This window comes from Gorilla gorilla, chromosome 13, assembly GCF_029281585.2.
Source record: "Gorilla gorilla gorilla isolate KB3781 chromosome 13, NHGRI_mGorGor1-v2.1_pri, whole genome shotgun sequence".
Lineage (NCBI taxonomy): Eukaryota > Metazoa > Chordata > Mammalia > Primates > Hominidae > Gorilla > Gorilla gorilla.
Genome location: NC_073237.2, coordinates 24,120,672 through 24,146,236, shown reverse-complemented (window position 1 = coordinate 24,146,236; position 25,565 = coordinate 24,120,672). Strand labels below are relative to the sequence as shown.

At 38.5% G+C, this 25,565-nt stretch overlaps 1 long non-coding RNA gene across 1 annotated transcript; it reads left to right on the top strand.

The window, feature by feature from the left end:
* Positions 1 to 393: 393 nt before the first annotated feature.
* LOC134756852 (uncharacterized) lies at positions 394 to 25,138 on the top strand. Its single transcript, XR_010130148.1, has 4 exons — positions 394 to 519; positions 3,088 to 3,167; positions 9,126 to 9,174; positions 22,911 to 25,138. It is a non-coding gene; the product is annotated as an uncharacterized lncRNA (long non-coding RNA).
* Positions 25,139 to 25,565: the final 427 nt, after the last annotated feature.

Below are 25,565 nucleotides of genomic sequence, written 5' to 3'. Positions count from 1 at the left end.
GATATTAATTGCACCATCCAAAATTCAGTATGTTAAAAATGGAACTCTTCAGGTTATCATAGGAATGTTGCTTGACTCTTATGCCCAGGGCAGACTGTGAAGCATCCATTCCCCTAAATCCACGGCAGTCAGGTAAGGGGCCTTCTTATCTCAGCCACGTCTCCACTTCCAGCCCAGACTCTTGCTGTACTAACCTCTGTTTCTCCAACACAGCAGACCCGGAGACTTTTTACCTCCTTTTTTTGTGACTCCTCCCCACTCTACCACAAGTAGGGTTGCAAGATTTAGAAAATGAAAATTTAAGACACTCAGTTAAATTTGGATTTTAGATAAATGACAAATACTGTTAATTAGTATAAGTATGTCCCAAATATTGCATTGCATTTTATTGTATTTTTTTTCTAGCAGCCGTACCCTCAAGAACTGCACCGTCCAACCACCCTTATATGAGCCTGCTCCAAAACCTTGCCAGCCAGCACTTCCAGGTTACGACTATTGACCTCCAGCTCCCAGTTTCAGGTGAGAGGTGAGACCCAGTCCCACACTAGCATGTCATCTTTGTAGAATCCCAAAAGAGACAATATATAGAGGACAGGATTTTTTTTTTTTTTTTTTTTTTTTGAGACGGAGTCTCGCTCTATCGCCCAGGCTATACTGCAGTGGCGCGATCTCGGCTCACTGCAAGCTCCACCTCCTGGGTTCACGCCATTCTCCTGCCTCAGCCTCCTGAGTAGCTGGGACTACAGGCGCCCGCCACCACGCCCCGCTAATTTTTTGTATTTTTGGTAGAGACGGGGTTTCGCCGTGTTAGCCAGGATGGTCTCAATCTCCTGACCTTGTGATCCGCCCGCCTTGGCCTCTCAAAGTGCTGGGATTACAGGTGTGAACCACCGAGCCCGACCAAGGTACGGCCTTTTTAAAGCCCCCTCCCCTGCTTCACACCCAGCAATGCGGCTGCTTTAAGGGTGTCCTTGTTTTTGACAAACTCACAATCTCCGCCTCCACAGGTTTCGGGCGCCCCTGGTGGTTGCACTTTGCCAGTAGCCTATGGCAACCCACCAGGTTTGCTGATGCTGGACTGGCATTTACCTGTCAAAGTAATTTAAACCATAAGATTTATTCACAAATAGGGAGGGAAACAGATAAAATGGGAGAAGGGCATAGTTGTGGGATTGGACTAATCAGAACAAGATTCTAAATTTTTATAAAGAGAGGAGATGGTACTGCAGGAAAGCTCTGTGAGTCTCCCCTGCAAAATACCCACTTAGACCTGTTTTTGTTGGTGGTTGTGTGTATGCCTTCTGAAACAGTGCGTCTCCACAGCCAAACATGTGCTGGGATGCAGGAGATGCTTAGGCCACCTTGATCAGTGATGTCTGAGGCTTCCCCAGGCTGGTTAATTCACAGCCTCCCTCCTTTATGCTCCCCCAGATTCTCTTTCATTTAGATTGTGTTGACTCAGCTCAGGGGATGAATATATGTATTTGCCAACATTATTGAGTTTGCTAATTAAAAAGCACTGAAAAAAAAACTTGCTTTCCGTCTGCGTTTGGTGACTTTTACCCCTAGAACTCTTCTTCTTAGGAAGCCCATGACAATGAAGATACTATAAAAACAAGGGTCTTTCCAATTCCCTTCTGCAGTGTTGTGGAGCGAACACTCAACCTGGAGTCTTAACGTTCTTAATTTCTGTCCCAGATCTTTACTGGCTGGGTCTCTGCACACTTCTCAGTCTCCTAGAGTCTTCAGGTTACTCAATCAAAAAACGTTCTAAACTAGTTGCTATAAGAGTGCTGAACACATTGGCTGGTTCACTCACACAATAGATTTGCCTGACAACTGTTCACTAAACTGTATATCTTAACGCAGTATGTGGATTTAACTGGTGGTGTTGCTGATGTGTCAAAGTTTTGAGAACATTCCAGCTTTTCATTGTTGTTCTTTTCCATCTTCCGTTACTTTGAAGGGAACATGTTACAGGACACAAAGAAATACTAAACTTGCAAAGCATATGAATAATGGCAAATGTGATTATTATTTATTTACTTATAAAAATATAATAAACAGATAGATTACTTCATGTTCTGCTTAAAGCTACTTTTTGCATTTGGACCATTTTGAGTAGCCCATATTCTGCCAAAAATTATAATTATAAAATTAGTGAATCACGCAGAAAACATTGGAACTAAATTATTGACATGGCTTTGGAAAAGTGATATCCAATCTCATATGCAAATTCCAGTTGTCTTCCATTACTCTTGGGATCTTTCAGCAGATTTTTGCCATCTGTGTAGAAGCTGTTATTGAATTTTCTTGCTTAGGTTATATAATTTCTATTCAGAGAATTAAATTCCCCATTACACTGTATTTTGTTTCTCTACAATATAAATGGAAAATTATGTAACAGGGAATTTATGCATTTGTTTTGCACCTGTGGTATTTAAAATGTGGCAGGCATTTAGAGCTGTCATAAAGACCCAGGCCGAAAATGCTTTATTGCATATGATTATCCTTCTCTTACTACTTTTGAAAAGGAATGAAATACAGCCATTTTAATATTCATGTGTTCCATCCAAACAGAGGACTGAATAATAAAAGTGGATAACTTATATTTGCTTCTATTACAAATAGTTTTATCTTGCCATCTTCAGTCATTGTTTTCGGCTTGCATTGTGATACTATGAAGTGGATCATAAAATATACTTCCTGAGTGCTACTTGTTAAACAAGTGTATGAAATGTGCTTGACCCTGCTCTGTGCAGAGCATTTCAGACTAATCACAAACTACTGAGTGGAGTCAAAGCAGCAGCTCAGACTGCTTTCTCTGCAAAAACTGGAGATAAAGCGTTGGTTAGAATATAATGTTTAGCTTCTCACGTTGTAACTAATGGTAGGCCTGGTGGAGTGGTTAAAATATAATGAATCTGGTAGCAATGGATTCCAGAAGTATTTGATACCCATCTAATATAACCCTGCTCAAAACATTTTGATGGGTCTCTAGGGTCTAATGAATAAACTTCCAACCTTAGTCTGGTCCTTGTTATCCGACTTATGCTGTTTTTTTCTTTTTTTTTTTTTTTTTTTCAGAGAGTTCTCCCAGTCTCCTGGATCACACTGGTCTGAAAGCTGTTTGGTAGACAACCTTCGAGTCTTTCTGCCTTCATACTGTGGGTATACGGTTCTCCCAACTGAAAACCCGTTTCTTTTCTTATCTGTCTACTCAAAGCTTAACCAACACCAAATGGCCTAGAAATGCCACGTACCTACCAGTTGCCTCTTTCCTCCTCCAGCCCTTGTGGATGTGAATTCACATCTCTGTTCTCTGTGTTCCTTGGCCACTTAGTACCATTCACAATATCTCTCATAGTTAGCTCTCTGCCTTAGGGCTGGCCCATGAGACTAAAATTCCTTGTGGTAGGTATTTTTTTTTCATATTTCTATTCTTATAGCATCTAGCATAGAAAAAACAGCCTAGTATCTAGTGGGTATCCAATAACAACTTATGCAGGTGATTAGGCAAGAAAAAGAAATAAAGCCTATTCAAATTGGAAAGGTGGAAGTCAAATTGTCCCTGTTTGCTGGCAACATAATCTTATATATAGAAGAACTTAAACACTCTGCCAAAAATCCGTTAGATCTGATAAACAATTCAGTAAGTTTGCATTGTATGTATCAAAACATCCCTATGTAACCCATAGAGATGTACAATTATTTTATGTTAATCAAAAATAAAATAATAAAACTCTTAATAAAACAGTCATCACTTTCAGAATTCATGGTTACCATTGCCTCTAGTATTATTTGTCAATTAAAAAATAAAATTTAAAAAGAATTTAAAGAGTTGAATGCAGTTTAAAAATGCATGCAGGCCGGGTGCGGTGGCTCATGACTGTAATCCCAGCACTTTGGGAGGCTGAGGTGGGTGGATCGAGAGGTCAGGAGATCGCGACCATCCTGGCTAACATGGTGAAACCCCGTCTCAACTAAAAATACAAAAAAATTAGCCACGCATGGTCACAGGCGCCTGTAGTCCCAGCTACTTGGGAGGCTGAGGCAGGAGAATGGCATGAACCTGGGGGGCAGAGCTTGCAGTGAGAGGAGATCGCGCCACTGCACTCCAGCCTGGGCGACAGAGCGAGACTCCGTCTCAAAAAAAAAAAGCATGCAAGTAAGGCAGGGTCGTGTGAGGGTAAGGGTGCAAGTGCAACTTTAAAGATATTAGTAAGAGAAAAGAAGAGGGCGTATAGTGCATGCTGTGACATGGGATGACAGCTTGCACTGAGAGAGGATGTATCTATATTTTTACTATATACTCTGTAATTGAACATTTCAGCTTATTTGGATTGTATTAAGCCACTTTATTATTTGAATGCTCACAATTTCCTTCTAATTTCAAACTTGTTTGTGGACCTGTAAAAAAATTCTTTTTTTAAATGCGTCTGTTTAATGACACAGGACACTTTTCATTTATGCATGGTACACTGGTAGCCCAATCTGAAAGTACTGTTTTCTACACTAAACTTTTTTTTTTTGAACCAGAGTCTTGCTCTCTTGCCAAGCTGGAGTGCAGTGGCGCAATCTCGGCTCACTGCAACCTCCACCTCCTTGGGTTCAAGAGATTCTTCTGCCACAGCCTCCCGAGTAGCTGGGACTACACAACTGCGCCACCACACCCAGCTAATTTTTGTAATTTTAGTAGAGACAGGGTTTCACCATGTTGGCCAGGATGGTCTCAATCTCTTGACCTCGTGACCTGCCCGCCTCAGCCTCCCAAAGTGCTAGGATTACAGGCGTGAGCCACTGCGCCTGGCCTAAACTATTTTTAAAAAGAAGTAACAGCATGCCTCTACTTATATAAAAGCAAACATATGTTTTGACGGTGGTGAAGTTGGCTCCTGTTAACCCAACTTCTAAAGAACTAAATTGGCCAAAAGAGGAAAAAAATGCCTATTTTATTAAATTTAAATTTAGTAAATGCTTATTTACTACATTGACTTGAGGATTTCAGACAAATAGCTTAGTTAGTGGTTAGATCAAGAGGCTTTATAGAAGAAAAGCTTAATGGTGCTTATTTATAAAATGAAAAAATTAGTAGTTCTTGGCCCTGGCTCATCTGTTTCTCAAATTTGTTGGTTATGAAAGATCTGACTGAAATCCACACCATCTGGCTTTTAGTGCTGGGATCCCAGCACAGGCCAGTTTAGCCATCTGCTTCTTTCTCTGACGCCGAATACAGCAGAGAGATTTTTGTTGTTGTTGTTGTTGTTGTTTTGAGACGAAGTCTCGATATGTCTCCCAGGCTGGAGTGCAGTGGCACGATCCCAGCTCACTGCAAGCTCTGCCTCCTGAGTTCACGCCATTCTCCTGCCTCAGCCTCCTGAGTAGCTGGGACTGCGGGCGCCCGCCATCACGCCCGGCTAATTTTTTGTATTTTTAGTAGACACGGGGTTTCACCGTGTTAGCCAGGATGGTCTCGATCTCCTGACCTCGTGATCTACCTGCCTTGGCCACCCAAAGTGCTCGGATCGCGCCCAGCCCAGAGCTGCATTTTCATACACCATTGAAATCAGTGAACCCTCACCGTGTGATGAGAATGCTGGATGAAATTTTATGCTGAGTGAGGGAACAATCTGTTGAAAATAAAGGTTAGAAATGTGTAGTGTCCTATCGTGTCAGTGCCACAAAAAAGATGAGGAGTCCTGCCACATGGTGGAATGGTGCCACATAAGTCAGAGCAGGAAGCGAGTGCAGAAGGACCCAAGTGACTGGAGAGATGATTGCAAATGCAACAGAAATTCTAGGGTTCATCGGATGCTGTGGCTATGCTTAAGAAACCAGCCAGTCAGCTAAGAAAACAACAGTGAGAAATAACACCGTTACAGTGGATTTATTTCTCTGCTTAAATGACTGCCTTGCAGAAGAGCTGTGATCTTTTGATATTTTTTGGCAAACAGCATTAAAAACAAGATATATGGAATCAACCAACCGATCATGTATCACTGTGCTTGTACTGGTAAAACTCCGTGTACTTACTCCATGTCTATCGTAGTAGATTGAGAGATGGACATCCAAAGATCTCAGATTCTAATCCCTGGGACTGGGAAGTGTTCCCTTGTTTGGCAAAAGAGTCTTTGTAGACGTGATTAAGTTAGGGATCTTGGCATGAGGGGATGAACCTTCTTTATTCAGGTGGCCTTGAATTATGATCACAAGTGTCCTTATAAAAGAGAGGCAAAGGGAGAAAGCACAGAAAGGAGAGGAGGAACTTAAGTGCCCGTGGAGGCAGAGACCGCAGTAATGCAGCCACAAGTTAGGGACGCCAACAGAAGATGGGAGGGGCAAAGAACCAGTCCACCCCCATAGACTCCAGGAAAAGTGTGGTCTTGCCAACACATTGATTTTGGAATTCTGGCCTCTAGAACTATGAAAGTATAAATTTCTGTTATTTTAAGCAGCCCAGCTGTGATACTTTGTTAAGCAGCCACAGGGACTAATACCCCTACTATGTGCCACTCACTGTGCCAGTCCTGGAGATTTAGGTTGGAAAAGCATGGCTTTTGCAGCATTTTTCCCCCACCAGTGCTGAGACAATATGTTGAAAGACTGGGAAAATGTTATAATGTATTCAAAATACCAGATGAGAGCTTTCTGTGTACCTGTCACTATGCTCAGCTCCAGAGATGGGATATGAACAAAATAGGCCCAATTCTCTTCCCTCTGTGCCGAACTTACTTTCTGTTAAGTACAAAATAGGGCTTAATGCTATGAAAATGAAGAGGAGTGACAACATTGATGTCAACCAGGAGGATCAGGGCAGATTTTAAATATGATGTGGCTGCAGCAAGAGTGTGTGCGCATGGGAACAGGCATTCCAAATGAAGGAATCGCTGCTAATAAAGATGCAAAGTCTGCAGTGCCTTCGGGAAGCCTTGACAAGATGAACGTGTCAGAGAGCAGGCATTCAGTCTTTAACACAGCCTTTCCACATCGGCCTATAAAATTGTATTATGATGTTTCTTCATTTGGAAAACTAGTTTTAAAGGTTGCATTTTGATGAGTTTGCAACATTCAATTTCATGGAATCCAAATCGCATGCCCTTTGGAAGAGGTGCCATATGTGAATGCACCCATAAAGTGCACACATGCAGTGTTTGTTACGTGGTAGGATCTCATGCAATTTTAAATGACTCTCATGTTAAAAAATGCTTCTATTGGCAGAGGGTGGTGGCTTACACCTGTAATCCCAGCACTTTGGGAGGCCAAGGCAGGTGGATCACCTGAGGTCAGGAGTTTGAGACCAGCCTGGCCAACATGGTGAAACCCCGTCTCTATGAAAAATACAAAAATCAGCTGGGCATGGTGGTGGGCACCTGTAATCCCAGCTATTTGGGAGGCTGAGGCAAGAGAATGTCTTGAACCTAGTAGTTGGAGGTTGCAGTGAGCCAACTTTGTGCCATTGTACTCCAGCCTGAGCAACAAGAGCAAAACTCCATCTCAAAGAAAAAAAAAATGCTTCTATCACTCTTAGCCTTGTTTTACTTCATACTCTGGTGGTGGGCAGGTTTGCTACCTTAAATACGTCCTAGAAGCTGAATCCAAATACTTTTTGAACAATTTTCTGACTTCCTTTAGAGAAATGTACTGTCAGAGTACTATGTATAATTTTTTAAACACAGCTACCCTGAAGACTTATAAAAGTCTGGTTGTTCAGGCAGTAATTTATTTACAAATTCATGAAAATGAAAACAGTTTATGCAAGCAACCAGCTCTGGGATGCCTCATCGTCCTTTGCAAAATTATTCAAATCGTGATGAAATAGGCTTTATTTTTATGGATTAAACAGAGAAGAATGTCTAATGAATTGTCTAGAAATTGAAATACGCACCTTTTATGAATAGGGACATTTCATAAGACCATTCTGTATTGTGAGTTAGGAATTCAGATCAGTTGAAGCATTAAAAAAATCAAACCTTCTGCAGCTCATTAAAGCATAAACCTAATTTTTAGAATTTCTCCGACTAATGTAGTAAGACCTCCACCTGCTTAGAATAATATTAATACTTGGCCTCATTTACCTCCAAGAGGGGGATAGGCCCCTGACCAATCTTCCCATTTCACGGAGGACAGACACTTCCCTTGAATCAGGTGGAGGTTTTCCAGTCATATTTGCAACACTGTTTAATGCTCAATTGCCCTATTTCTTTCCTCTGTGAAGTGAATACAATAACTTAAATGAAGGTTGTTTGAAACTCCTACTATTGTGTAGGAGTTTGCAACCTGGTTACTATGATCAGAGCTATAATTTTTTTGTTTATTATAATTAGTTTTTTTGCAAGACTAAAATTTTGCTTCTTTTAAAGTGCTGAAGAATTTCCAGGCTTGTCAGCACTAATACATATTCTAATTGCAAAAACAGACACGAATATCAGCCTAGGTGCATAGACCTCATAGTGTCAATCAAATCTCATCAGAAACTACTTGTCTTGCAGGAGGAAGGGGATCCTAAAATCTTTTTTTAAGGGAGAATTTTTATCAATTTATATTCTTTATGTCCTTTCATATTGCCGTTTACCATAAATGAAAACCATGAGAGGAAGCTTTTAATAATAATACACATCTGATTATGTTTTTATGAATATATAGAACATTAAATTTCAAAAGGCTTTGCTTGAGTCCCAAATGCAATTTCTAAAACATTAACTAGCCCACTCAGAATCAGGTGGAAATGGTGCAAATGAGCTCTTTTTATCACAGGCATTATTTCTTGAATAAACTCTTTTTTGTTTCCTAAACTTCAAAAAAACTGTAATTTTATTTTCAACATTCATGAAGGATAAATCAAATCCTGTCAGTGAGTGAGTCCAACGGTTTCCATGAAAGGAGGATGTGGTCACTTTCATGAAGAAGCCAACTGAGGAAGGCTTTTTCTTGGTTCAATCATTTGATGTAATGATACAGATGAAAGCACGTAGTTAGCCTTTCTTTATACCTGCTTCATAAAGTTTGAGACTGCTAAATTACCAAGATAGGACAGTAACATAAGATTATCTTCTTCATAGCGTATATCACTATTTAAAATTATTTTATATATTTACTTATCTGTTATTTTCTGTCTTGCCCACTAGGATATATTGTCCATGAGATCTTGTCCTGTGAAGTCTTTCCTGGCACATAGTAAGTGCTCAATAATTGTTGCATAAAGGTGAATAAACAAATAAATGAAAGAACTTTTGCACATATTTGTATGTTACTTGTAACACATTTTGTAATTTGTCTGTTAATACTGCCTTCTCCCTTTTCTCTGACATCTTTGCAAAGGAAGTTATCTAGGGCAAAATAAATTGCAATATAAACTGTCATTAATTTGGCAATAAGTCCTGTAAAACCTGTTTGCTTTTTTGTGTTTGGTCCATCAGCCAGCAGATCTTAATGAAGAGAGCTAATTGCAGAGTTTTCTAATAACGGGTTTTTACCGTATAGTCAGACTCAGCCCTTTTTCCATGTTACGTTTTCTGCTGAATATCTACATTACTGCCTTTAATAGGCAGTGCAAAGCCTTAATGAGATGATTTATTTTGAAGTGAGTTTTAAAAAATCCTGGGTATTTAGACTCTGGCTTATTTTTTGCCACCTAATTGGTAGGAGTGAGTAGACAGGTATTGCTAATGATACTTTAAATGACTATCAGGATCTGAAGGGTGAATTTTATTAATTATTCAAATTAGAAATATTTCTTTGAGATTTTAAAAATCATATTGAAAATCAATGGTAGATTGAATCAATACGCAAATTTACTTTACATATTTTTAAGTTCAAGTCTAATAAATAATGTCCAACTCTTTTGGCATTGTGTACATTTATAGAGACATGTCAATGTCTTCACGTCTTTTATTATTACTTATTAAAGTAAAGCTGATGGTGATATCAAAACGTCACCTATGTTTGTTTGTTTTTTTCTCTTGGTATACATTTGAAGCCTTTCTGGCCAACATCCCTCAATGTACCTATTTAACCTTCCAGGTATTGCTTAGTCAGTTACAAATATCTGGCCTTTCTTTTCAGGCTTTATATTCTAAAATACTTTTCTAGTGAGAAGCAAAAAAAAAAAAAAAAAAAAAAGAACGAAAAACCTCACTAATTCACTGTGGTATTTAGTTGGCATAGAACAAACAACCAAATTACCTGGCATGTGGCAGCTGGTTTATAAAAATGTAAAGTAGGTACTAGACATCATTTGAAAGTTTAGGCACATATAAATTTTGTCTTTAGATTATACAATATTTTTTCCATAGGTACATGGTATATACTGAACTTATTCACATGATTTATTCCTTGCTATAATAGTTTTCATCTAATTTGGCTAACTGGAGGAGGAGAGTGCCTACTGTGAATGCCTACTGTGTTCTGTGTTCTAGGCTAGAAACTTTGCATTCATTATTGAACACTCATATCAATACTTTATGTGAAGGCAGCATTATTTACTGAAGAAATTAAGGCTCAGGGAATTTCATTTTCTCCATATTCCATACTGAGTAGTCAAGCTGGGATTGCTAGTCTGCTATTTGTCTGATTCTAAAGTCAGTGTTCTTTTTTAACACAGTCAATTGGAAAAACTCTCATTAACACAGAGATTTTTCTCTCCATCTTTTAAAGTTTTTACTCCACCACTGCTCACTATGAACTTATTATATTGGAGTGGATGCAAAATAAAGTGCCAGAAATGACTTGTAGAACATGGTCTCCTTGCTTTCCTCCTTATAATGAATAAGTGATGGGATTAAATGGATTCAGTACTTTTGGGCCCAGAGGAAGTATCTGGGAATTTGTTAAGAAATAAACAGAAAGTAGAGAGTGATGTCAGTAAAGTGATAGACTAGGAAGCCCCAGGCTTCATTCACTCACAGATAAACTGACTTGACAACAATAAGCCTTTATGAGAACTCCAGAAACTAGTTAAGAAATCATTGCACCTCAGGCAAGCTCAAAGCCAAGAACAGCCACATTATAATGAGTAAGAAAGGTTATTTTATTTCAACCTTAGTAGCTCCTCCAAGCTGGCACAACACAGCAAAATTAGGAGAAAAAGGCCAGCTCATGCCTTTTCCTTTGAGAGGGAAAGAGAAGAGTAGAACATATGTTTAATGTTCTAGCTTCTCAGGGGGCTGCTCAGGGACTGGTTTCCCTCTCACCTGGCTTGAAGCAGTGATGAGGAACCAGTATAGTATGGAAGTCTTGGGACTGCTGAGAAGAAAAGGTTGCTCAGCAGTTTGATGCGGCCCCAGAGAACCTTATCACCATGAAAGAGCTGGTACAGCTTGGAGTGACTGGGAGAAAATGCCCAGCTCATGGCTACTCGTTTGGAAGAAAAAGAGAAGAGTGGAACATGCATCCAGCAATTCAGTGTATTTTTTTTTTTTTTTTTTTTTTTTGGTCAGGGGGCTGCCCTACAAACAGAGTTCTGTCTTACCTGACTTGGAGCATTGATAGAACCTGCATGCTTTGGATACCTATGGTCACAGAAAACAATAGGGTATTCAGCAGCTTGCATATTACATCAGAGAATTTCTAGTACTGCAGACAGACATCAGTGTCAGCAAGAGATTAGAAGCTCCTGAAAAAGAAACTGCAAATCTCTCAAACTGGGAAATCAGATACATAAGCTCAGAAAAGATGTATCCCCAGAAAAGATTTTGGAGGACCCCAGAATCTCTAACCAGGCCGATTGGTGAAGCTCTTCCCTTGTATGAAGGCAGTTTATGAAGATTGGAAGAGGTGGCTGTATATTTAAATGCACACATCACAGCAAAAAATAACAAGACACGTGGAAAAACATAGAAACATGACTCAATCAAAGGAATAAAATAAACCTCCAGAAAAAATAATCCTAAAAATGGATATCTGTGAATTACTTGACAAAGAATTCAAAATAATCATCTTAAAGAAGCTCAATGCATTACAAGAGAACACAGAAATATAACTAAACAAAAAGGAAGACTGGGCACGGTGGCTTACACCTGTAATCCCATCACTTTGGGAGACTGAAGTGGGTGGATCACCTGAGGTCAGGAGTTCGAGACCAGCCTGACCAACATGATGAAACCCCGTCTCTACTGAAAATACAAAAATTAGCTGGGTGTGGTGGCAGGTGCCTGTAGTCCTCGCTACTCAAGAGACTGAGGCAGGGAAATAGCTTGAACTCAGGAGGTGGAGGTTGGAGGTTGCAGTGAGCCAAGATCACGCCATTACATCCCAGCCTAGGCAACAAGAGCAAAACTCCATCTCAAAAAAAAAAAAAAAAAACAAAAACAGCCAGGCATGGTGGCTCACACCTGTAATTCCAGCACTTTGGGAGGCCAAGGCAGGTGGATCATGAGGTCAGGAGATCGAGACCATCCTGGCTAACATGGTGAAACCCTGTCTCTACTAAAAAATACAAAAAATTAGCTGGACGTGGTGGCGGGTGCCTGTAGTCCCAGCTACTCGGGAGGCTGAGGCAGGAGAATGGCGTGAACTCGGGAGGCGGAGTTTTCAGTGAGCCAAGATCATGCCACTGCATTCCAGCCTGGGCGGCAGAGCCAGACTCCATCTCAAAATAACAAAAAACAAACAAACAAAAAGAACAAATGGAAAACAATGCACGAACTAATGTAGAATATCAACAGAGACAGAAACCAGAATAAAGGCCAAACAGAAGTTATGGAGCTGAATAATGCAATAACAGAATTGAAATATTCACTATAAGCATTTAACAGCAGATGTGATCAATCAGAAGAAGGAATCAGTGAACTCAAAGACAGGTCATTTGAAGTTATTGAATTAGAGGATCAAATAGCAAAGAGAATGATGGAAAATAAAGAAAGTCTGTGGTATTTATGTGGTACCACTGAGTGGACCAATACAGGCATTATGAGAGTTCCAGAAGGAGAAGGGAGCAAGAAAGGGAAGAGAGTTTATTTGAAGAAATAATGGCTTAAAACCACTGAACTGAGAAAGAAAATGGATATCCAAATTCAGGAATCACAAAGGACTCCAATTAAGTTGAACTCAGAGTCTCACACCAAGACACACAATAACCAACTGGTCAAAAGCAAAAGTCAAAGAGAGATTCTTGAAAACATCAAGAGAAAACAGACTCATCACGTACAAGGGAGTTTCCATAAGATTATCAGTGGATTTCTCACCAGAAACATTACAGGTCAGAAGGGAGTGGGATGATATATTCAAAGTATTGAAAGAAAAAAAAATCTTGCCTAGCAAAAATACTACATCTTGTAAAACTATCCTTCAAAAATAAACAGACCTTCCCAAATAAACAAAAGCTGAGGGACTTCATCACCACTAGATTAGGCTTAGAAGAATAGCTAAAGGGAGTTTCAAAATGAAATGAAAAGATTAGCTAGCAACACGAAATCATATGAAAATATAAAGCTCTTTGCTGAAGGTAAATATTTAAGCAAACAGAATCCTCTAATACTATGATGGTGGTGCATAAATAATTTTTAATTCTAGTGTAGTTAAAAATATAACAGCATGAAAATAACTATAACTATAAATCTATATACATTGATACATAAAGTTAAAAATGTAATTGATAGCACCAAGAACGTAAAGTGTGTGTAGGGTAACATGTAAAGAAGTAAAGTTTTGTGTGTGATTGAAGTTAAGTTCATGTAAGCTCATCAAGTTCACTATAAGATGTTTAATGCAATCTCTATGGTAACTACAAAGAAAATATCTTAAAAAGATGCACAAAAATGAGATAGAAATACAAACATGTCACTGAAAAAAATCACAAGAGAAGACAGCAGGAGATTGTAAAAGTTATTTCCTATCAGTAATTACTTTAAATGTAATTGAGTTAAACACTCCAATCAAAAGACACAGAATGGCTGAATGGATTGAAAAAGAAACAAGATCCAAGCATATGCTGTCTACAAAAGACTCACTTTAGCTCTAAGGACACACATAGAATGAATGTGAAAAAATGGAAATAGATATTCCATACAAATGGTAACCAAAAGAGAGCAGAGGTTGTGATGCTTATATCAGATGAAATAGACTATAATTCTAAAACTTTTCACAAGGGACAAGGAAAAACAATACATGACAACAGGATCAATTAAATAAGATACAATTATAAATATTCACCTAACATCAGAACACAGACATATATGAAGCAAACAATGGTAGAATTGAGTAGACAGGAACACAATAATATTAGAAGATTTCAATACCTTATTTTCGATAATGAATATATCAACCAGACAGAGGATTAATATGAACACGGAGGACTTGAACAACACTATAGACCAATTAGACCTAACAGACACCTGCGGAACACTCCACACAACAGCAGACCATACATTCTTCTCAAGTGCACATAGAACATATTCCATGTCCATGGAACAAATTTAAGGATATTGAAATCAGACCAAGCAAGTATCTTTTCTGACAACAATGGAATGGAATGAAACTAGAAATAAACAGCAGAAGGAAAATCGAAAAATTCAAAATTAGGTGGAAATTAAACAACACACTCTTTTTTTTTGAGACAAAGTCTCGCTCTGTCACCCAGGCTGGAGTGCAGTGGCGCAATCTCGGCTCACTGCAAGCTCCGCCTCCCGGGTTCATGCCATTCTCCTGCCTCAGCCTCCCGAGTTGCTGGGACTACAGGCACCTGCCACCACATCCCACTAATTTTTTGTATTTTTAGTAGAGACGGGATTTCACCGTGTTAGCCAGGATGGTCTCGATCTCCTGACCTCATGATCCACCCACCTCAGCCTCCCAAAGTACTGGGATTACAGGTGTGAGCTACCGCGCCCAGCCAAACAACACACTCTTAAACAACTGAAGTCAAAGGAGAAGTCACAAGGGAAATTATAAAATTATCTTGAGGATAATGAAAATAAATGCACAACATATCAAAACTTATGGGATGCAACAAAAGCAGTACTAAGAGGAAAGTTTATAGCGACAGATGCTTACATTAAAGAAGAAAGATCTCCAATTAACAACCTAGCTTTACACCTCAAGGACCTATAAAAAAGAAAAAAATTGGCCAGGCACTGTGGCTCATGCCTGTAATCCCAGCACTTTGGGAGGCAGAGGTCGGTGGATCACAAGGTCAGGAGATCGAGACCACCCTGGCTAACACGATGAAATCCTGTCTCTACTAAAAATACAAAAAAATTAGCCAGGCTTGGTGGCGGGTGCCTGTAGTCCCAGCTACTCAGGAGGCTGAGGCAGGAGAATGGCGTGAACCCAGCAGGCAGACCTTGTAGTGAGCCGAGATTGCGCCACTGCACTCCAGCCTGGGCGACAGAGTGAGACTCTGTCTCCAAAAAAAAAAAGAAAAAGAAAAAGAAAAAAAGAAAATCTAAAGCTAGCAGAAGAATGAACATAATAATAATTAGGGCAGAACTAAATAAAATATAAAATAGAGAACAGAAAAATAATAGAAAAAAACTTTTAAATGCGTTTTTTTAAAAGTCCACAAAATTGACAAACCCTTAGCTAGACTAAGAAAAAAGAGAGAAAACACAAATAACGAAGATCAGAAATGAAAGGGAAAACATTACAACTGATACTACAGAAATAAAAAGAATCATAAGAAATTACTATGAACACTTGGGCTGGGTGCGGTGGCTCCCTCCTGTAATCCCAGCATTTTGGGAGGCTGAGGCAGGAGGATCACGAGGTCACGAGATCAAGACCATCCTGGCTAACACAGTGAAACCTCGTCTCTACTAAAAATACAAAAAATTAGCCAGGAGTCGTGGAGGGCGCCTGTAGTCCCAGCTACTTGGCAGGCTGAGGCAGGAGAATGGCGTGAACCCAGGAGGCGGAGCTTGCAGTGAGCCGAGATCGCACCACTGCAGTCCAGCCTGGGTGACAGAGCGAGACTCCTTCTCAAGAAAAAGAAAAAGAAAAAAGAAATTACTATGAACACTTACGGGCAAAAAATTGAATAATACATAAGAAATGGAAAATTTCTAGAAGAACACAGCCTGCCAAGACTGACAATCTGACCAGACCTGTAACAAATAAGGAGAATGAAGCAGTATTCAAAAATCTTTCAATAAAGAAAATACCAGGGCCTGAGAGCTTCACTGGAGAATTTTACCAAATATTTAAAGAATTTTTAATCTTTCTCAAATTCTTCCAAAAAGTTGAAAGGAAGGGAATATTTCTGATTCATTTTATGAGGCCAACATTATCCTGATATCAAAATCAGAGAAAGATACAAGGAAAGAAAACTACAAGCCAATATCTCTGATGAGTATTAATGGAAAAATACTTAAAAAAATACTAGCAAGCCAAATTCAACTATATGTTAAAAGGATAATATGTGATGGCCAAACGGGATTTATTTCTGGAATGCAAGGATAATTTGCATATGAAAATCAATTAATGTAAGATATCACATTAACAACATTAAGGACAAAAAATATATGATCATCTCAATTGGTACAGAAAAAGAATTTAACATAAGTAAACACACTTGCATCATAAAACACTCAACAAACTAGAAAGAGAAAGAAATTATTTTAACATAGTAAAGGCCATATATGACAAGCCTACAGCTAATATTATATTCAGAGGTGAAAAACTGAATTCTTTCCCTTCTAAGATCAGGAGCCAGGCAAGAATGCCCACTCTTTAAAAAATTTTATAGATTTTTATTTTTTAAAAAGATTATTTATTTTTCAATTGACAAAAATTATATATATTCACAGTGTACAACATAATGTTTTGAAAAATATACTGATTGTGGAATGGCTAAATCAAACTAATTAACATGTGCATTACCTCAAAAACTTATTTTTGGTGATGAGAACACTTAAAATTTACTTTCTTAGCAATTTTCAAGTATACAATACATTGTTATTAACTATACTCACCATGTTGTACAATATATCTCCTGTTTAACTGAAAAAAAATTGGGATAGCATCAAAATAAAATGCTTCTGCACAGTGAAAGAAACAATCAGAGAGCGAAGAGGCACCCTATAGAATGGGAGAAAATATTTGCAAACCATGAAGGTAAGAGGTTAATAAACAGAGTATATAAAAAGCACACAATTTAATAGCCAGAAAACAACCCAATTAAAAAATAGGAGCAAAGGACCGGCCGGGCGTGGCGGCTCACATCTGTAATCCCAGAACTTTGGGAGGCCAAGGAGGGTGGATCCCGAAGTCAGGAGATTGAGACAATCTGGCTACCACGATGAAACCCCGTCTCTACTAAAAATACAAAAAATTAGCCAGGCATGGTGGCGGGCGCCTGTAGTCCCAGCTACTCAGGAGGCTGAGGCAGGAGAATGGCGTGAACCTGGGAGGCGGAGCTTGCAGTGAGCCGAGATTGCGCCACTGCACTCCAGCCTGGGCAACAGAGCAAGACTCCAAAAAAAAATCTGTCTCTCTATATATAGATACGTGTATATATCTATATCTATCTATATCTATATCTATTTATATCTATATCTATATCTATATATGTAGGAGCAAAGGACCTAAACAGACATTTCTCAAAAAAAGACATATAAATGGCCTACAGGTATTTGAAAAAATGCTCAACATCACACTAACCATTAATGAAATGCAAATTAAAACTACATTGAGATACCACCTCACATCAGTTAGAATGGCTATTATCAAAAAGATAAAAGGTAAGTGTTGGTGAGGATGCGGAACAAATAATTCTGTTACATTGGTGAGAATTTTAGTACAGAAATTATGGAGACCAGTATGAAGAATTCTCAAAAAATTAAAAATAGAAATACCATATAATTCAGCAGTCCCACTTTTTGGTATATAGCCAAAGGAACTGAAATCAGGATCTCAAAAAGGTATGTGCACACCCATGTTCAGTGCAGCATGTTATTCACAATAGCCAAGGTCTGGAATCAACCTAAGTGTCCATCATCAAATGACAGAATAAAGCAAATGTAACGTATACACACAATGGGAGTAGTAATTTAGTCTTGAAAAAAGAAGCAAATTCTGTCCAGTCAGGAAATCCTGTCATCTGGGATAATCTGGAGTACATTATACTAAGTGAAATAAGCCAGACACAGAAAGACAAACACCACATGATCTCACTTATATGTGGAACTTAAAAATGTCAAACTCATAGAGATAGAGAATAGAATGGTGGTTGCCAGGGGTGGGGGCTGCAGGGATTGGGCAGATATTTGTCATATGATGCCCATTCTTGCCACTTCTATTCAACATAGTGTGGGAAGTCCTGTAAAAGCCTAAATGTAAGACCTGAAAATACAAACCTTCTAAGAGAAAACATGGGGGAAAAACTTTACGGCATTGAACTTGGATATGATTTTATGGTAATTATACCAAAAGCACAGGTAACAAAAGCAAAAATAGACAAATTGGACCATATCAAACTTAAAAATGTTCTGCATGTCAAAGGAAACAATCAACGTAGTGAAAAGGTAACCTATGGAATGAGAGAAAATGTTCGCAAACCATACATCTGATAAGGGGTTAATAGCCAGAATATATAAAGAACTCCTACAATTCAACAACAAACAAACAAACAACCCAATTAAACAATGGGCAAAGAACTTGAATAAACATTTATCAAAAAAGACATACAAAGAGCCAACAACTATATGAAAAGATGTTCAGCATTACTAACCATTCTGGAAGTGCAGGTGAATACTGCAATGAGATATCACCTCACACCTGTTAGGAAGGCTACCATCAGGAAAATAGAAAATAACAACTATTGACAAGGTTGTGAAGAAATTGGAACCCTTTTGTACTGTTAACAGGAATGTAACATGGTGTGGTCACTATGGGAAGTAGTATGATGGAGAATTTTCATAACTTTCAGCAGTTCACTTCTGAGTATGCATTTTAAAGAATTGAAAATATTATCCAGAAGAGATATTTGCTCACCCATATTCATTGCAGCATTATTCCCAGTAGCCAAAAGGTGGAAGGAACCTAAATGCCCATTGATTAAGAAAATGTGGTATAAACATACAATGGAAAATTATTTAATCTTAAAAAAGAAAGAAATTCTTAAACACATGACAACATGAATGAATGAACCTTGAGGACATTATGCTAAGTGAAATAAACCAGTCACAAAAAAGGCAAATACTGCGTGATTCCACCTCTATGAGGTATCTAAATCAGTTAAACTTTTAGAAACAAAAAGTGGAGCAGCGATTGCTGGGTGGAGAGGGAAAAGGGGGTTGTTTCGTAGGTACAGAGTTTCAGTTTTACAAGAGATGAAAAGGTTCTGGAGAGTAACTGCACAACAACATACATTAGTAGTTAAGACTACTGTACTATACATTTAAAAATCATTAAGACGATAAATTTTGTCATGTGTTTTTCAATAAAAAATAAACAGAAGGTTACAGCATCATCTGTAAACTACAAGATCATCAGCATATGTTATGTGTTGAATTTTGCCCTCCAAAGTGTTTGAAGTCCTAACCCTCATGATGTGTAAATATGACTTTCTTTGGAAATAGGATCTGTGCAGATGATCAAGTTAAGATGAGGTCATCAGAGTGATCTCTAATCCAATATGACTGTGTCCTCATAAGAAGGGGAAATTTGGGCCCAGAGACAGACATATATAGAGGGAATACAATGTGAAGAGATAGAGGAAAAACCATCTACAAGCCAAACAATGCCAAAGGCTGGGGGAGAGGCATGGAGTGGATTCTCCCTCAAAGCCTTCAGAAGGAACCAGCCCTCCAGCACTTTGAACTTCTGGTATCCAGCATTGTGAGGAAATACAGTTTTGTTATTTAAGCCACCCATTTTGTGGTACTTTGTTAGTGAAGCCCCAGGAAACCAATACATCATGGGTTGGGGTTATCGGGCTTTAATAAATTACAGCCTCTTTCCTCAACGCCTGAGTTTGCAACCAAACAGCATAAGCCCAAACATGCTACAGACCACATCTTAGATAGAGGGTTAAACAACTACACATCTTCCCCTTTAACTCCATTGTTGAGCATTCCTCACTGGGTCTCTTCATAATACTTTTCTTGTAGAGTATATCTATACGACTTTTTACCAGTTTTTAAACAGGTATGAAACAAAGTTAAGCTTTTGCCTCAGGAACTGGGCTAATCTTACCCAAAGCTTTTAGAGCATGTTTAGCAATGAGAGTGTTTAAGGTAGATTGAATTACCATTTCTTTTTGTGGCAGTAGAAGCTTGCCATTTAATTGAGAAACTATATCTTAAATCACAAGTAAAGAAATCTGTGGCTTCCACTCTAGAGAAAGACTCCAGAGAAGAGCATAAATTATGAGCTAAAAGCTGGTATCATGTAGAGAAGGCTCCAAAGATGTATTATGGTAACACCAATCTGAGGAAGGAAGCTCTACTCTTGCCTGTGATAATTTACTTTTGTCTGATTTCATGAATCATCTCTTATGGAATGTGATTGGAAAATATATTTACATTACTATATTTGGAAAATGTGAGTCTACAAACTTAATTCTCTCTAACCAGTTTCCTCATTGTTGCCAAAGACCCCGTGCAGAGCAATCACACAGAAAAAGGCTGTTGGATTCACCAGTGCAGCCGCTGTGGAGGGGCCTTTCATTGGTACTGAAAATGCTTGTTTGGTGATGAATAACCTTTGTTATTATTATACTGCATGTTATTAAAATTTTTAACATAATTCCCTCTAAACTAATAGTAATTCAGACAATGCAGCCACTGGCAGACAGCTTCATTAGTCAATCTTCTTTCTTATAAATGTGAGAATTAAGAACTGCTATTACTGTCATTCTGTCTGCTGCTCATTATTGTTGTAGACTTATGCACGAGACTAATCATATTCTCATTGAATGCATCATGCTTAGCTCCTGAACGTGTGTGACAGTGACAAGAGCCCACCGAGAGACAGGGCAGGGTCGGTGGAATTCTATCTGTGTCTCCATATGCACATGCGTGTGCGTTCCTTCTTACAGTCAGGCACACATAGGCTATTTTCCAGGGTTTTATTTTATTAATTCCTTAGGAATCTCAGAAAGTGAATTTCAGAGGCTGGGCGCGGTGGCTCATGCCTGTAATCCCAGTACTTGGGAGGCCGAGGTGGGCAGATGGCCTGAAGTCAGGTGTTTGAGACCAGTCTGGCCAACATGGTGAAACCCCGTCTCTACTAAAAATACAAAAAAAAAAAATTAGCCAGGCATCGTGGTGGGTGCCTGTAATCCCAGCTACTCTGGAAGTTGAGGCAGGAGAATTGCTTGAACCAGGAGATGGAGGTTGCAGTGAGCCAAGATCGCACCACTGCACTCAAAAAAAAAAAAAAAATGAACTTGAGAAAGCAAGATGGTACCCTCTGAGGCTTTCCCCATACAGTGTACATGTGTCCTCTCCAAGGAAAAATACTCCAAGGACAAAAACAATACAATAGGATTTTTTTTGTGAGTATAAACATCTGATTTCTCTGTAGAGGGAGAAAAAAACATTTAGAAATCATCAAAATGTTTTGAGGCCTCTAAGGTACTTTCTGTGACTTCACAAACACTATTATTGAATTCACTTTAAACAAAGCATTAAAAAATAATAATGTTTGCTCTTTCTCCAAAGGGAGACAAAGATAGTTTTTATGGAGGAACCCTTTTCCCCATTGGATTACTAGACTATATCCTCAGTAAAAAAATGAAAAGTGTCCCCACCTGGTTGATGGTTAAACAAATGAAGATTAAGAGAGAACTAAAATGTCTAGAAGCATTTAACACTGTGAAATTCTATGATAGATGCTTGGACATTTGGAGAATGGAAACATATAAAATATGTGTATAGGTTGGGCGTGGTGGCTTACACCTGTAATCCCAGCACCTTGAAAGGCTGAGGCAGGAGGATCACTTGAACCCAGGAGTTTGAGACCAGCCTGGGCAGCATAGCAAGACCCCCATATCCACAAAAACAGAAACTAAAAAAATAAATAAATAACTGGATGTGGTTGTGCATGTCTGTAGTTCCAGCTCTGTGGGAGGCTGAGGTGGGAGGATCACTTGAGCCTGGAAGGTTGAGGTTGCTGTGAGCAGTGATCACACTACTGTACTTCAGGCTGGGGGACAGTATGAGAACCTGTCTCGAACAAAAAAAAAAAGTTTGCTCAAAAAATATTCAGCAACCCTCTGTTTCCCAAAGGAAAGAAACTCCTTAGAGCTGTGTTTACTGAGTGTGGTACATGGTACACTTTTCTTAGGATATAGATTTCTGGCTTGTCCCAGAAAACCAGAGTGTGGTGACTGTGGGAGGGCTCCGGGTCATTCTTATGTGCCAACATCTGAAAGCCACCATCTCAGAGACCAAGTCGTCCACTATCTGGCCCCAAGTCATCTTTCCAATTTATCTGAAAGTCTTGCCACAGGGGTCCTCAACTTTGGTGCATATCACAATTACATGGCCTCCACCTCCAGAGATTTGAACTCAGTAATTCTTGGGTAAATCCATGAAATGTGGGTTTTGATTAAGTTAAATGAGGGATCTGTAGATAATTCTGTTGTACACAGAGTTTGAGAATCACCCTGCTTGCCTAACAGTCAGCAGATATGAGTTCTGCACTCTGGCCTTGGCTCTGCCCCTTCCCTGCCTGGTCCTGGACATATCACTGCACTGCTCAGAGTGTTCATTCCTTCCTGTATAAAAGCAACATGGGTGGACCTGCACTGGCTACCTCACAAGTTAGATGATGTATGGAAAACCACTTAGTTAAATGCAGGATGTGATGTATTTTAGGGTGTCCAAGTCACTGAGTATTATCTACAAGTTAGGCACTGTCTTCAGTACCAGAAATGAAATAAGAAGCCTGCGCTTGGGAGGTTTATTATGACTCCGAAGGCAGTCAGAAGGTTGCTATTCCCTGGTAATGTTAATCTATTCTTGGTCTTGTAGGTTACGCATGCTGTTGCTGACTGTTGACACATACCATCGGCTAAGAGCAGTGGCTGGCTTTGAAACAGCTCCACCTTCCCTGAATACTCCTTCAGCGTCTCTGACGTCTAGGCCAAGTTTGTGTACTTAGCTCCATGACAGGATCAAGATACAAACAACAAGAACTGACGGATTTCAGTCCATCCTCTGGCGCTCCTGCCTGTGGGATACAGCTTGTCTTTGCTGTCTTCCCCTCTACATCCATGTCTCCTTCCTGTCTGTGCTGTGGACTTCAAACTCCAGCATCAGACATGAAGACAACATCCTGCAGAGATTGCTTTAAGCAGCTCCCACAGTTATAACAACATCATAGCCCTATAGCAAATATCATAAAAATTTTTCCACACCTATATTCACAAACATAAAATCTTTTATTGGTTCTGTTTCTCGGTTGAATCATGACTGATATGATATGAGAAGCAGTATATTATTATTTATAGGTAAGGTGTCATCAATTAAAGATGCATGGGTCAGGCATAGTGGCTCATCCCTGTAATCCAAGCACTTTGAGATACCAAGGTAGGAGGATCCCTTGAGGCCAGGAATTTGAGACCAGCCTGGGTAATATAGTGAGACTCTGTCTCTATGAAAAACAATTTTTTAAGGTGCATATTATAAACCTAGGGAACCACTAAAATATTTTTAAAAGAAGCATAAATGATAAAAAACAAAAAATGGAGATTAAATGGAATCATTAAAATTAATTCAAAATCAGTTAGAAAAAGAACAAAGAACAAATATAACAAATAGAAACAAGATGTGAGATAGTACATTAAAATCCAACTGTATCAGTAGCAGCATTTAATTTAAATGACCTAAACATACCACCTAAAACACAGAGATGATCAAATTAGATAAAAAAGCAAGAATCAACTATAATCTATCTATAATAAATTCATATTAAATATAAAAGTATACAGGTTAAAAGTAAAAAGATGAAAAATATACCGTATATGCCATGCAAACAGTTGCTCTATTAGTATTAGATAACAGGAAATTCCAGAACAAAGAATATCTTCAGAAATAAAAAGCCACCACATATAGTGTAAAAGGGCCAATTCATCAAGAAGAAAAAGACTAAACGTGTATGCACCTAACAACAGAGCTTTAAAATGCATAAAGCAAAACTGATAGAACAGAAAGAAAAAATAGACAAACCTACACTTAGAGACTGCAGCATTACTCTCTCAGTAATAGAACAGAAGCACAGAAAATCAGTAAAATATGTAGACTAGAACTACATCGTTAAGCAACTTGACAAATTTGGAATTTATTGAATGCTCTATTCAGCAATAGCAGAATACACATTCTTTCCAAGGGCTCATGGGACATTTACCAAGATACTGGGACATAAAACAAACCTCAACAAATTTAAAAGGGTTGAAATCATATGAAGAATGTTCTGTTACTATAGTGGAATCAAACTGGAAATTAATAGCAGAAAGATGTCTGAAAAATCCTCCAAATATTTGGAAATGAAATGACTCACTTCTGCACAACCCATAGGCAAAAAAGAAAGTCACAAGGGAAATTAAAATATATTTTGAATGAAAATGAAACATCAAATACAAGAATTTGGGAGATGCAGGTAAAGCAGTGCATAGGGGGAAATTTATATCATTAAATGTTTATACTTGACAAGAAGAAAGGCCTCAAGTTAATGGTATAGTTTTGAGTAAAGACCTGGGGGGGGGGCATGGTGGGGGCAGGAAGGAACAAATAAAATACCATAGCAAAGAAAAAGGAATGCAATAATTAAGATCAGAAATTAATGACTTTGAAAAGAGCAACACAATACAGAAAAATAAAATAAAAAAAACTGAGTTGATTCAGTGTGCCCCTATTACTTTCTAGTTAAACAAAAAGAAAACTTTTGTTTCAATAATTATACTTAAATTTTTATTGGATTTTTGGGGGGTGATTTTTTACGTACTTTAGGATGACAGATAAAAACACAAGCAGGCCTAAGTAGGTTCATAATTTTAATTTCACTTATCTGTAATTTTACCAATGCTTACTTATCAATGTCTTTAAAGGTACAATTTTATGGAAAATTTTACCTACAGTCTGAACATATTTTCTGGTCTTTAAAATGAAGTTGGTATGCTGTATACCATCAGTATATAAACTTGAAACACTTATAGAACAAACATATCAGAGATCAATAAATCCTTTTGGGTCACTACAAACTACCCCATTGGCAGTGTATATTTATTTTGTCTGTTGAGTAACAAACAGGTAAGTTTCAGAGTTAACAAAAGATTAATAATACAAAACAGAGCTGTCTAGTAATAATCTTCAGAGCTAGAACACCCACATGTATTTATAAAGTCACATTTTTGGGGGATAACCAGAGGTAACCTCAGTGAAAAAAAGTTAATTCTGTTGTAAATTCAGTTCTGATAGTCCCACTTGATGACCTTTTGTCTTAAACAATTTCTAATTAGCTCATATCATAACTATGCCAAACCTCTTGAAAAAGCTCATTTTAAGGCTCTCTAACAGCATATTATTAACTGGCAAGTCTTCCAGAAGGCAGACATCCTAAGCTTAACATTAACTCTAGTCCAATGTTTTTGGTTGCCTGCATATATTTTCTTTGGCGTTAAAAAAAAA